The sequence below is a fragment of the Acomys minous genome, assembly GCF_964271855.1.
Source record: "Acomys minous genome assembly, chromosome: 7".
In the NCBI taxonomy this organism is placed as follows: Eukaryota; Metazoa; Chordata; class Mammalia; order Rodentia; family Muridae; genus Acomys; species Acomys minous.
The window spans coordinates 14,658,636-14,668,780 of record NC_140488.1 but is presented as its reverse complement, the minus strand read 5'-3'; the positions used below and the strand labels follow the sequence as shown (position 1 = coordinate 14,668,780).

The following is a 10,145-nucleotide window of genomic DNA, read 5'->3' as shown; positions in this document are numbered from 1 at the left end:
TTTTTTTCTCCTGTGGAATTCTTCCACAGTCTTTCACTAGATGAACGGTCCTGACTGCTTGTCTATATTGACTTTCTAAATTTCTAAACAAATCCATGGTTTCCAAGCTTGCCAAGGAAAAACATCTATTGCTGTATTGGATTACTGGATCATATTCATAGGAATCCCACTGTGCTTGATTTTATTGTCTAAATCTAACCTTCTATGGGTAAGAATTAATTTTCTGATTATATGGATAATAAAATGACTTTGGGAACTAAGAATTTCAATACTAAGTGTCCAGTACATTTGATGGCTGATGAGAGTTGCTGTTTGCTTACAGGGAAACACTCTTTGAGGATATCTCTCAGAGAGGAATAATAGGGTTTCATTGAATAAAACAGGGATTGAAGAGAAAAATCACCTTTTTGTTGGAATGTTTTTGTGCATTGTGTAAAGGTTGTCTTTGTATATTCAAATGTGACTTATGTATGAGCAGAGAGCTGAGTACAGACCTGACTTTGGTATTGTTGAGCATCACCTTTCTCAATGTTTTGTAAACATTGTTCTCCATCATCTCCTGATTGGTTGAGTAAAGAGCTGAACAGCCTATTGCAAAGATAAGAGAGAATAGGCAGGACTTCCAGATAGATAGGAATTCTGGGAAAGAAAGAGGCACAAAAAGTTTGCCCTATGTGACATGGAGAAAATCAGACTTATGAAACTGAGGAGAGGTAAAGAACCAAGTGGCAAAACATAGATTAAACATAGGTTATTAAGAGCTAGTTGGGAACAACAGTAAGCTAAGGCCTAAAACTATTATAACTAAATACAAGTCTCCATGTCATTATTCAGATCTCTGGTGAACATAAAAAATCCATACCATTTTACCTTTTAAAAACCACATTCTTGTAAGGGTGTTGTACTGGCTGATTTTGTGTGTCAACTTGTCACAAGTTATAGTCATCAGAGAGGAAGGTCCCTCATTGAGAAAATGCTTCCATGTGATCCAGCTGTAAGGCATTTTTTTTCAATTAGTGATCAATGGGGGTAGGGACTCAGCCCATTAAGGGTGGTGCCATCGCTGAGCTGGTGGTCCTGGATTCTAAAGGAAAATGGGCTGAGAAAGACATGGGAAGCAAGCCAGTAAGAAGCCTCTGCATCAGCTCCTCCCTCCAGGTTCCAGCCCTACTTGAGTTCCTGCCCTGACTTCCTCCAGTGATAAACTATGACCTGGAAAATAAGCCAAAAAACCCCCCTCCTTTCCAACTTGCTTTTTGGTCATGGTGTTTTGTCACATCAATATAAACATTAACTAAAACTTATTCATTAGGGTTGAACCTTCATGACTTAATCAACTTCTAAGGGACCATACCGCTCCACCTTATTATATTGAGGATTAATCTATATGCATATTATTAAATCAGAATAGGGTATTCAGAATGAGACATCTGATATTATTCAAGGCTTATAGATGAATCAAGGCAAGGGTAGATGAATCTGGCCAATTATACTGAAAGTAACACACAGACTTTAGAGACAGCTATAGTGATTAGCTGGTGAGCAAGTTAGGTTCCTAAGTTGTATAATAATTTCTGATGACTACAGCAGGGGATAGCTCAGTGGCACAGGAAACTGTTGGGACAATACTGAACTACCACCACCAGGGTACATTAAGCTATGAAATTTTCTGGTGACAAGGGCAAAAGAACCTGGTACTGCTGTAAAATGAAAACAAATCACACTGTTTTATCCTTATTTCTGTTTTGAATACTTTGACACAGTTTCCTTTTCTCAGATGAGACACTTTAGAATGGTGCGAAATGAAGAAAACAAAAGGTCTGGTTCAGGCTGGGAGGAATGGGAAAATATGTGCTATAGATAAACTCTTGTTCAGCCATATTATATACCAGCTGTGTGGTCTTTGGATAATTCCAAAGAACCAGAATCCTCCACTTGCTCTCTGAGAAGGAGGTTTGAGAAATGAGCAGCAGAGTAAGAATGCATTGCTTGTAGAACATACGTCACTTTGTCCAAATACACTGGGCATTTAATGAATAGAAGTTAGTTTGAACATTATAAAATTGACTCCCTACTCTGCCATCCTTGCTTCTGAATGGTGGTGTTGTCTAGAATATGTCAGAAGATGCAAATCAACGAAGGAAAGAACACCACATCAGAAAAAAAGCTTTTCCATAAAAGTCATTACATTTGTTGCCTTCTGCCTTCTGTGGGAAAAAAAAAACCAAAACCAAACAACAACAACAAAAAACAAAACAAAACAATGCATGTGCTAGAAAATGTCTTACTTTGCCATGTATCTCACTCACATTCACAATATTTTCCAAAGAGAAAATATTACGTTCATATTTGGTAAGTAAATGAGTCAGTGAGCAAATTTTATTAAGATTTATTAACATTTTTCTATTTTCTTGCATGAGCTTGACAATTGCATTTACCTTTACAGAATACACTGTGTAGTTTTCCTACAATACTTTCTGAAGAAAATAATAAATGGCAATGAACATGACCAGCTTCACCTCATGGATCTAAACTAACAGATGTTCTATTATGAGAGGAATGACATTTTTGTACCCCAATGAAACAGTGAAACAAGCACCCACTGAACATACTATGGTTTAGAAGAGAGAAGGGAAAGAAGAAAGTAAGAGAAGATAATATAAAGAGAAGGCAAGGAGACATTTAATTCTCCTCCCCCAGGTCCTCCTTTCATTCTCTTCCTTTTCTTTTTATTCCCCATCCTCTCCTCCTCCCCTTTTCTTTTTCTTATTTCTCATTTCTATGCCTCATTCTCTTCATCATATTTTTCTATTTCCACCTCTACTTCCTCCTCCTCCTCCTCCTCTTCCTCCTCCTCCTCCTCTACTTCCTCTTCCTCTTCATTATTATCTTCCTCCTCTTGATATACTTCTAAAATTTCTTCCATGTCCTCTTCCAAGTCATCCACAGGAATCAGTAAAATAAATGTGTTCGATGACTGAACTGGGTCCAGAAAATCTTGCTCAAGGTTGAAGTAGGAATAATTTCTGCAGTAACCCATGATGACTCTTATTGGAGGAAGTAGGCAGAAATGTGTATGAAGAAATCCTAAAAGCCTAGGGGATAGAAAAATAGTTAAAATGGCCTCAACTGAAAAGTTTATATCTGATGACTGTGACAAAAGCCACCTTATAGAATTTCTCTGTGGTTAAATAAAAGACTATGCACTGCTCAGCTTAAATGGGCTATCTGTAGTATATCCTTCCTCTGAAGGCTCAGGGTTAATTTTTACTATGGGATAGAAAGATTCTAAGAGCCAGGGGAAGAGAATGCCTGCAGTGAAACCATATTTGCCAGACATAACAGAACAGTTTTACACATGAATTCAAAGTGCCTTGGGCTGCATGCAAAAGTTCCACACAAAGATCAAGCAGCTCTTATTCCACGTATGGAGGCGTGGCTTATGGAATTCCCAATCTGAGGAGCTATTGGTGATTGACGGCTGCTGGGGGAAAGAGGTTCAGTTTTTCCTCAGGATTGCAGCTATTGAAATGTTACCAGCACCAATATATGACCTTAAACGTAGGCAAATATAGGCAGCACTTAGTACACTCAGCTAGTTAAAAAAGAAAGCACATTAAGTTGAAAGAAAAACTGGTGCTTAAGAGATAAAGCAAATAACTGGGGATGGGGGAAGAATAGAAACATAGACTAGAAAGAATAGGACAATAGAGTCTGGATCTGACCAATTCATATTTTAGGCAGGTACAAATTTCAAACAATTATATGTGTGTGTGTATATATATATATATATACTATACATATATATACATATACATATATATACATATATATATATATATATATGTTGGTGAGATTAAAAAGTAATAAAAAGGGCATGCAATTTTTAAACAAACCTATCCAGAGTCTCTCTGGGATATAATAAGGAGTGGCCACATCCTGTGGGAAATCTGACCTTTTCTAAGTGAGAGGTAGATTTATTCTTCATGCTGACATGAGACTTTACCCTTTCTTTTGGTCTGTCCCCTCATAATATGCCTTCACTTCCTTGTGAGCAATAAAATGGAAGTGAGAATTCATTCTCCACTATGACCCACCCCCAAGATCTGTAATAGCTAACAGCAAGGCAAGGGTAGAGCAGAAGACACCTTCATTCATAGAAAGAAAAATTACTGAAATCTTGTCAGAGACTGTGGCTTCTCTCTCTGCTGCTAGAAATACTTTCCCCTCTTCAGAGCCAATTGGTCACTTCCCTGACAATGCAGACAACAATGAGTTGAGACACCTGAGCAGTACTAGCTGTGCCTTCCATGGCAGACAGCAGAGGTTGGACCTCTTTTGTCTAGACTCTCTCAGTCTTCCCTCACATTATTAATGTTTATGCTTTACAGAGTCTGAACCGTGCTATGCTAATTTGATGTCTAATTAGATGTAAATCTCACTTCTCTAAGTGATCTCTTACTCTTACAGAAAGTGACAGTGTACCACATCTTATCTCTTTTTTCATGTTCTTCAATGGCTGAGAACACAAGACAGCCAGACTCTTCATTCCATTAGTTCTGATGTATTATAGTACTCACCTAGTTCTTTATCTTAACAGTCACAGCTTCCTCTCTGCTGAATTGTTGTCACACCTTTAAGAGTCTATATAGAAAAATATGAAGAGATTATATAAGAAGGGATAGTCTACCTGAGACTAGGTCCCATCTATTCTGATGGAGGACTGCCCTTAGACATTTCTCCTGATACTTATTTTTTATTGTCTTTTTCTCCTACCTTCCATCATTACTTGAAACTAAGACTTCACTTCTGGAGGAAATATAAAAATATCACATCTGAGTTGGATGATGTAGTCCTCGCCCCAGCATTCAGGGAAGCAGAGGCAGGTGGAGCTCTGTGAGTTTGAGGCTAGCTGGGTCTACAAAACTAGTCCAGAAAAGACAAGGCTACACACAGAAACCCTGTCTTGACAAAAAACAAAACAAAAACAAAAAAAAACCTTTCTCTGCTGATGACACGTATGAAAATCAATGTTTTCACACCTCTCTGAGATACTTCAGAAAAAATAAGTGTATCAAATCCAGTGATTCCCTTACTAAGGTGCAGAAATTAAGACTTATCTCAGTGTATTCATCTTTCCTGTTACTATGTACTATCATATTCTGGGATAAGCATCAAAGACCTCACCATCTTGAACAACTCCTGCCTGTTAATTTCTAGAATATCTTATGGAAGTAGTGACAATTCATTCTGTCTATCCATCCTAGCCTCTAATTTCCTAGGGATAAAATCATGAAGTAGCCACAAATTGTAAGATTCTACTTTTCCAGCAGAAGGAGGCAGGTTGGAGAGAATTTCCTTAGTCCACTTCAGTCACCCTTAATTTGACCACAGTGAGAAGCACACTGACCTACCATAGCTCATTCTCAGACTGACAGACTCAGAGCAACATCCTCTACTCATGATTAGCAGAAGGGACTGGATATATCTGGAACCTATTCTCTCTAGGATTATCTTATACAAAAGGCAGAAATAAAAACTACTTTATTATTTCATCATACAACAGTCAGAATGGCTAAGATAAAACAAAACCAAAAACAACTGACAATTGTTTTAGAAACGATTTGGGAAATAGGGAACCTTCATTCACTGTTGGTGGGATTCCAAACTACCACAACCACTCTGGAACTCAGTGTGGTGAATTCTCAAAAAGTTAAAAAAATGTTTACCATATGATTTAACTATGTAACTCTGTCATATGCCCAAAGGACTTGACATCCTACTACAAAGATACTTGCTCAACTGTGTTTGTGGTCATTGTTACTTTCACTCTGTTTTTATTGAAGCAGTTTATTTATTTTTATTTATTTATTTTTACCATTTTTTTTATTAATTTGTTCATATACATCTTGATTGTTAGCCCTTCCCCTGTTTCCTCCCACTCTTCCCTCCCTCCCACTTCCCCCCTTCTCCCCTCCCTTATGTCTGTGATTGAGGGAGACCTCCTCCCCCTACATATGCTCTAAGATTATCGAGTCTCTTCTTGGTAACTTGCTATCCTTCCTCTGAGTGTCGCCAGGCCTCCCCATCCAGGGGACGTGGTCAGAAAAGGGGCACCAGAGTTCGTGTGAGAGTCAGATCTCACCAGCCAAGGAGAAATAGGCAGTAAACTTCGAACCCCTACCGAGACCTAGCCGACGAACATGATATTCTCCACCGTTGAGTGAAGCAGTTTATTTTCAAGAGCATGAATGTTTGGCTTCCATGTATGTATGTTTACTGCATACGTGCCTAGTGTTCATGGGGTTCAGAGGAGAGCATCAGATCTCCTGAAACTGGAGGTACAGATAGTTGTGAGCTGCCAAATGGGTGCTAGGAATTGAACCTGAGTCCTCTGCAATAGCAACAAGTGCTCTTAACCACTGAGCCACCTCTCTATGCTCATCACTTGACTATTAGTAGCTAGGCAATGGAAACAACCTGTATCTCCAGTACCAAGTGGTCAGTCTTTAAATCACACACACACACACACACACACACACACACACACACACACACACAACCTTAGAAAGACTAAGAAGATTGTATTTATATATTTGGGAATATATGTGAAAGAGTAATGACAGAAAAATCAGTTAGAGGCCATGTTAGACAGAGCAATGGGGGTACACAGGTTGGGCTGAAGGGAGGAAAAAGAAAGTAGAATAATGTAATTGTTTTTATTAAAAAATAAAGTTTCCCTCCTTCAGCCTCTGAAATCAGGAAACGGTACACTGCCTGGAACCACCATGGGATGGATGACTCGTTGGAAAGATACACTACCCCTGATGGTTTGAGTTTATTTCCCTCACAAGGAAGAAAAAAAAAAACCTCTCACCTCCTTTAGGCCACAAGATGGAATCCAAGACACTGTGCAAGGCTCATTCAGCCTGCTTCTTAGAAGTATCTGCCACAGCCCTCAGGACTGGTACCCTCTATATCTGTGGAGAAGAAAGCCGACAAGTATCATGTAGTATCTTTTCATTCTCTGCCCAGAATTTCACATGCCACTTCCCTTTAATATTCCCAAAGCTGGGAAATTTGAGTTCTGACCCTTACAAAAAGCCTCACCATGCCCAGATTACCATAGCAACACTAGGTCATGGCTGGAAACAACAATAGTCATTGGAGCCCCACTAGGTTAGCAGCCTTGGCATTTTAGACTCCACCTCTCTCTGCTTCTAGAGAGGAGTATAAGACTCTGCTTCTTCAGGATCCACCACTTCCTTCCTTCCTCTTTGGCACATATGAAATTAGCCCAAACTTCCAGAACTTTCTTTCTTGCTGATTGGCCTCCCACATCCCTCACAAACAAACAAAACAGAACAACAATAACAAAAACAAAAACGTGTCACCACTACCAGAATACTGCAATAGCAACAAAACAGAACAACAATAACAAAAACAAAAACGTGTCACCACTACCAGAATACTGCAATAGCTCTGGCAGCAAGTACAAGCCACCACAGTCAGTACTCCCCCTAGGTAAACAGCCTGGGCAGCCCTGACTTTAGTACCTGATACCTCTGGAGCAGAATGGAAGGCTCTTTCTCCTCAAGACCTGCCAGGCATCACAAACATCTCACTTACAGCCAGCCCCAGCCCTTCCCCTACCCCCAGTCAGAATTCCATTAGCGAAGACTCGCTTGATGACAGGCCTAGCGCCTCATTACAACAATTCTCGCCATGCTTTTAGTGCCACAGTGGCACAGGAAAACCAATATATGCTCCAACAGTCACTGGCCACTCACTGGACCTGCATAGCTAGGAACCTAGCGCCTGTATACAAGAGCCCACTGGCAAGTTCCTTATCTTTTCTTACTCTTTCCTTGCTCCACTTCCCACCTCCCTTGTTAGTAGTGAAATAGGCAGAAACTTCAGAACTATTTTCTTCCTACTGGCCTCACACTCTACTCAGAAAACCGCCGCACCATCCTCAGACTGCCACAATGACACAGGAAAGGAAGGCAGTACAAGCCTTGCTCCTCACTGGGTTAGGAGCCTTGACGGCCCAGGATTCCAGTGCCTCCCTGTCCCTGGTCAGTACTAAACTAGTAAAATTTTAAAGAATTTCTTTGGTGCTACTGGCGTCTCACAGGACAGAAACCTGCACCATCCTCAGATTAGCACCAGTCACCGGCTCCCCGCTGTGTAAACAGCCCAGGCAGCACAGACTCTGGCACCCCCTATGTTCTCTCGAGGACTGGAAGTCTCTACTTCCTCAAGAAACACCTCCCCTTCTCCTCTTTCCCTGATCAGTACTGAGCCAGGCAAAATTAAAAAACAAACAAACAAACAACAAAAACATCTTTTTTTCTTGCTACTGGCCTCCCACACCCTCAGATTACCAAAATGGCGCGGAGCAGCCAGTACAAGCCGCCGCCAACCGTCGCCGGCTCCCCGCTGGGTAAACAGTCTGGGCAGCACGGACTCTAGCGCCCTCTACAGGGTCTGCGCAGGACTGAAAGACGCTTCGTACTTCCTCGGGAGGCACCTCTCCACTCCCTCGTCCTAGATCATTAGTTAACTAGCTAAACTTAACAAACAAATAAACAACAGCACCAAAAACTTCTTTCTTGCCACTGGCCTCCCACAGGACTCACAAAACCTCACACCACCGTCAGGTTACCACAATGGCGCGGAGCAGCCAGTACAATTTACCGCCAAAGGTCACCGGCTCCCCGCTGTTTGAACAGCCTAGACAGGGCGGCGCTGACACCCCCTAAGTCTCTCGAGGACTTAAGTCTCTACTTCCTCAAGAAACACCTCTCCCTTCTCCTCCTCCTTCCCTGATCAGTACTAAGCCAGGCAAAACTAAAAAACAAACAAACACCTTTTTTTTCTTGCTACTGGCCTCCCACACCCTCAAATTACCACAATGGCGCGGAGCAGCCAGTACAAGCCGCCGCCAACCGTCGCCGGCTCCCCGCTGGGTAAACAGTCTGGGCAGCACGGACTCTAGCGCCCTCTACAGGGTCTGCGCAGGACTGAAAGACGCTTCGTACTTCCTCGGGAGGCACCGCTCCACTCCCTCGTCCTAGATCATTAGTTAACTAGCTAAACTTAACAAACAAACAACAGCACCAAAAACTTTTTCCTCGCTACTGGCCTCCCACAGGACTCACAAAACCTCACATCACCGTCAGGTTACCACAATGGCGCGGAGCAGCCAGCGCAAGCCGCAGTCATAGGTCACCGGCTTCCCGCTGAGTAAACAGCCTGGGCAGCACGGACTCTAGCGCCCCCTATAGGGGCTATGCAGGACTGGATGACTTTACTTCTTCAGGCTGGATCACCTTTAAAGGACAACAATGACAAAAACTTCTTTCTCGCTACTGTCCTCCCACAGCACTCACAAAACCTCATCCCCCCCCTTTCACATTACCACAATGGCGCGGAGCAGCCAGCACAAGCCGCCGCCAAAGATCACCGGCTCCCCGCTGGGTAAACAGCCCCGTAGCAGGACTCCAGCGCCCCCTATAGGGGCTACGCAGGACTGGATGACTTTACTTAGGATCGATCTCCTCATTTCCCCCTTCTTAGTAGCATACCAGCCAAATTTAAACGACAACAATAAGAAAAACTTCTTTCTTGATACTGTCCTCCCACAGCACTCACAAAACCTCACCCCCCCCCCCTTTCACGTTACCACAATGGCGCGGAGCAGCCAGCACAGGCCACCGCCAAAGGTGACCGGCTCCCCGCTGGGTAAACAGCCCCTTAGTAGGACTCTAGCGCCCCCTATAGGGGCTATGCAGGACTGGATGACTTTACTTCAGGATCGATCTCCTCATTTCCCCCTCCTTAGTGGCATACCAGCCAAATTTAAACGACAACAATAACAAAAACTTCTTTCTTGCTACTGGCCTCCCACAGGACTCACAAAACCTCACACCACCGTCAGGTTACCACAATGGCGCGGAGCAGCCAGCGCAAGCTGCAGCCAAAGGTCACCGGCTCCCCGCTGAGTAAACAGCCTGGGCAGCAGGGACTCTAGTGCCCCCTATAGGGGCTACGTAGGACTGGATGACTTTACTTCTTCAGGCTGGATCTCCTTAAAAGGACAACAATGACAAAAACTTTCTTGCTACTGGCCTCCCACAGCA

The 10,145-nt window shown here is 42.5% G+C and overlaps 1 long non-coding RNA gene across 6 annotated transcripts; it reads right to left on the bottom strand.

Moving 5' to 3' along the window:
- Window positions 1–2,373: 2,373 nt before the first annotated feature.
- Window positions 2,374–9,753, bottom strand: LOC311602434. Of its 6 annotated transcripts, none has more exons than XR_014780744.1 (4): window positions 9,689–9,753; window positions 6,878–6,980; window positions 4,581–4,644; window positions 2,374–3,095 (listed from the first exon to the last, which is right to left on the bottom strand). It is a non-coding gene; the product is annotated as an uncharacterized lncRNA (long non-coding RNA). The 6 variants fall into 6 exon arrangements; XR_014780745.1 differs by lacking the exon at window positions 9,689–9,753 and adding an exon at window positions 9,191–9,214; XR_014780746.1 differs by lacking the exon at window positions 9,689–9,753 and adding an exon at window positions 8,873–9,048.
- Between the last annotated feature and the right edge of the window lie 392 nt (window positions 9,754–10,145).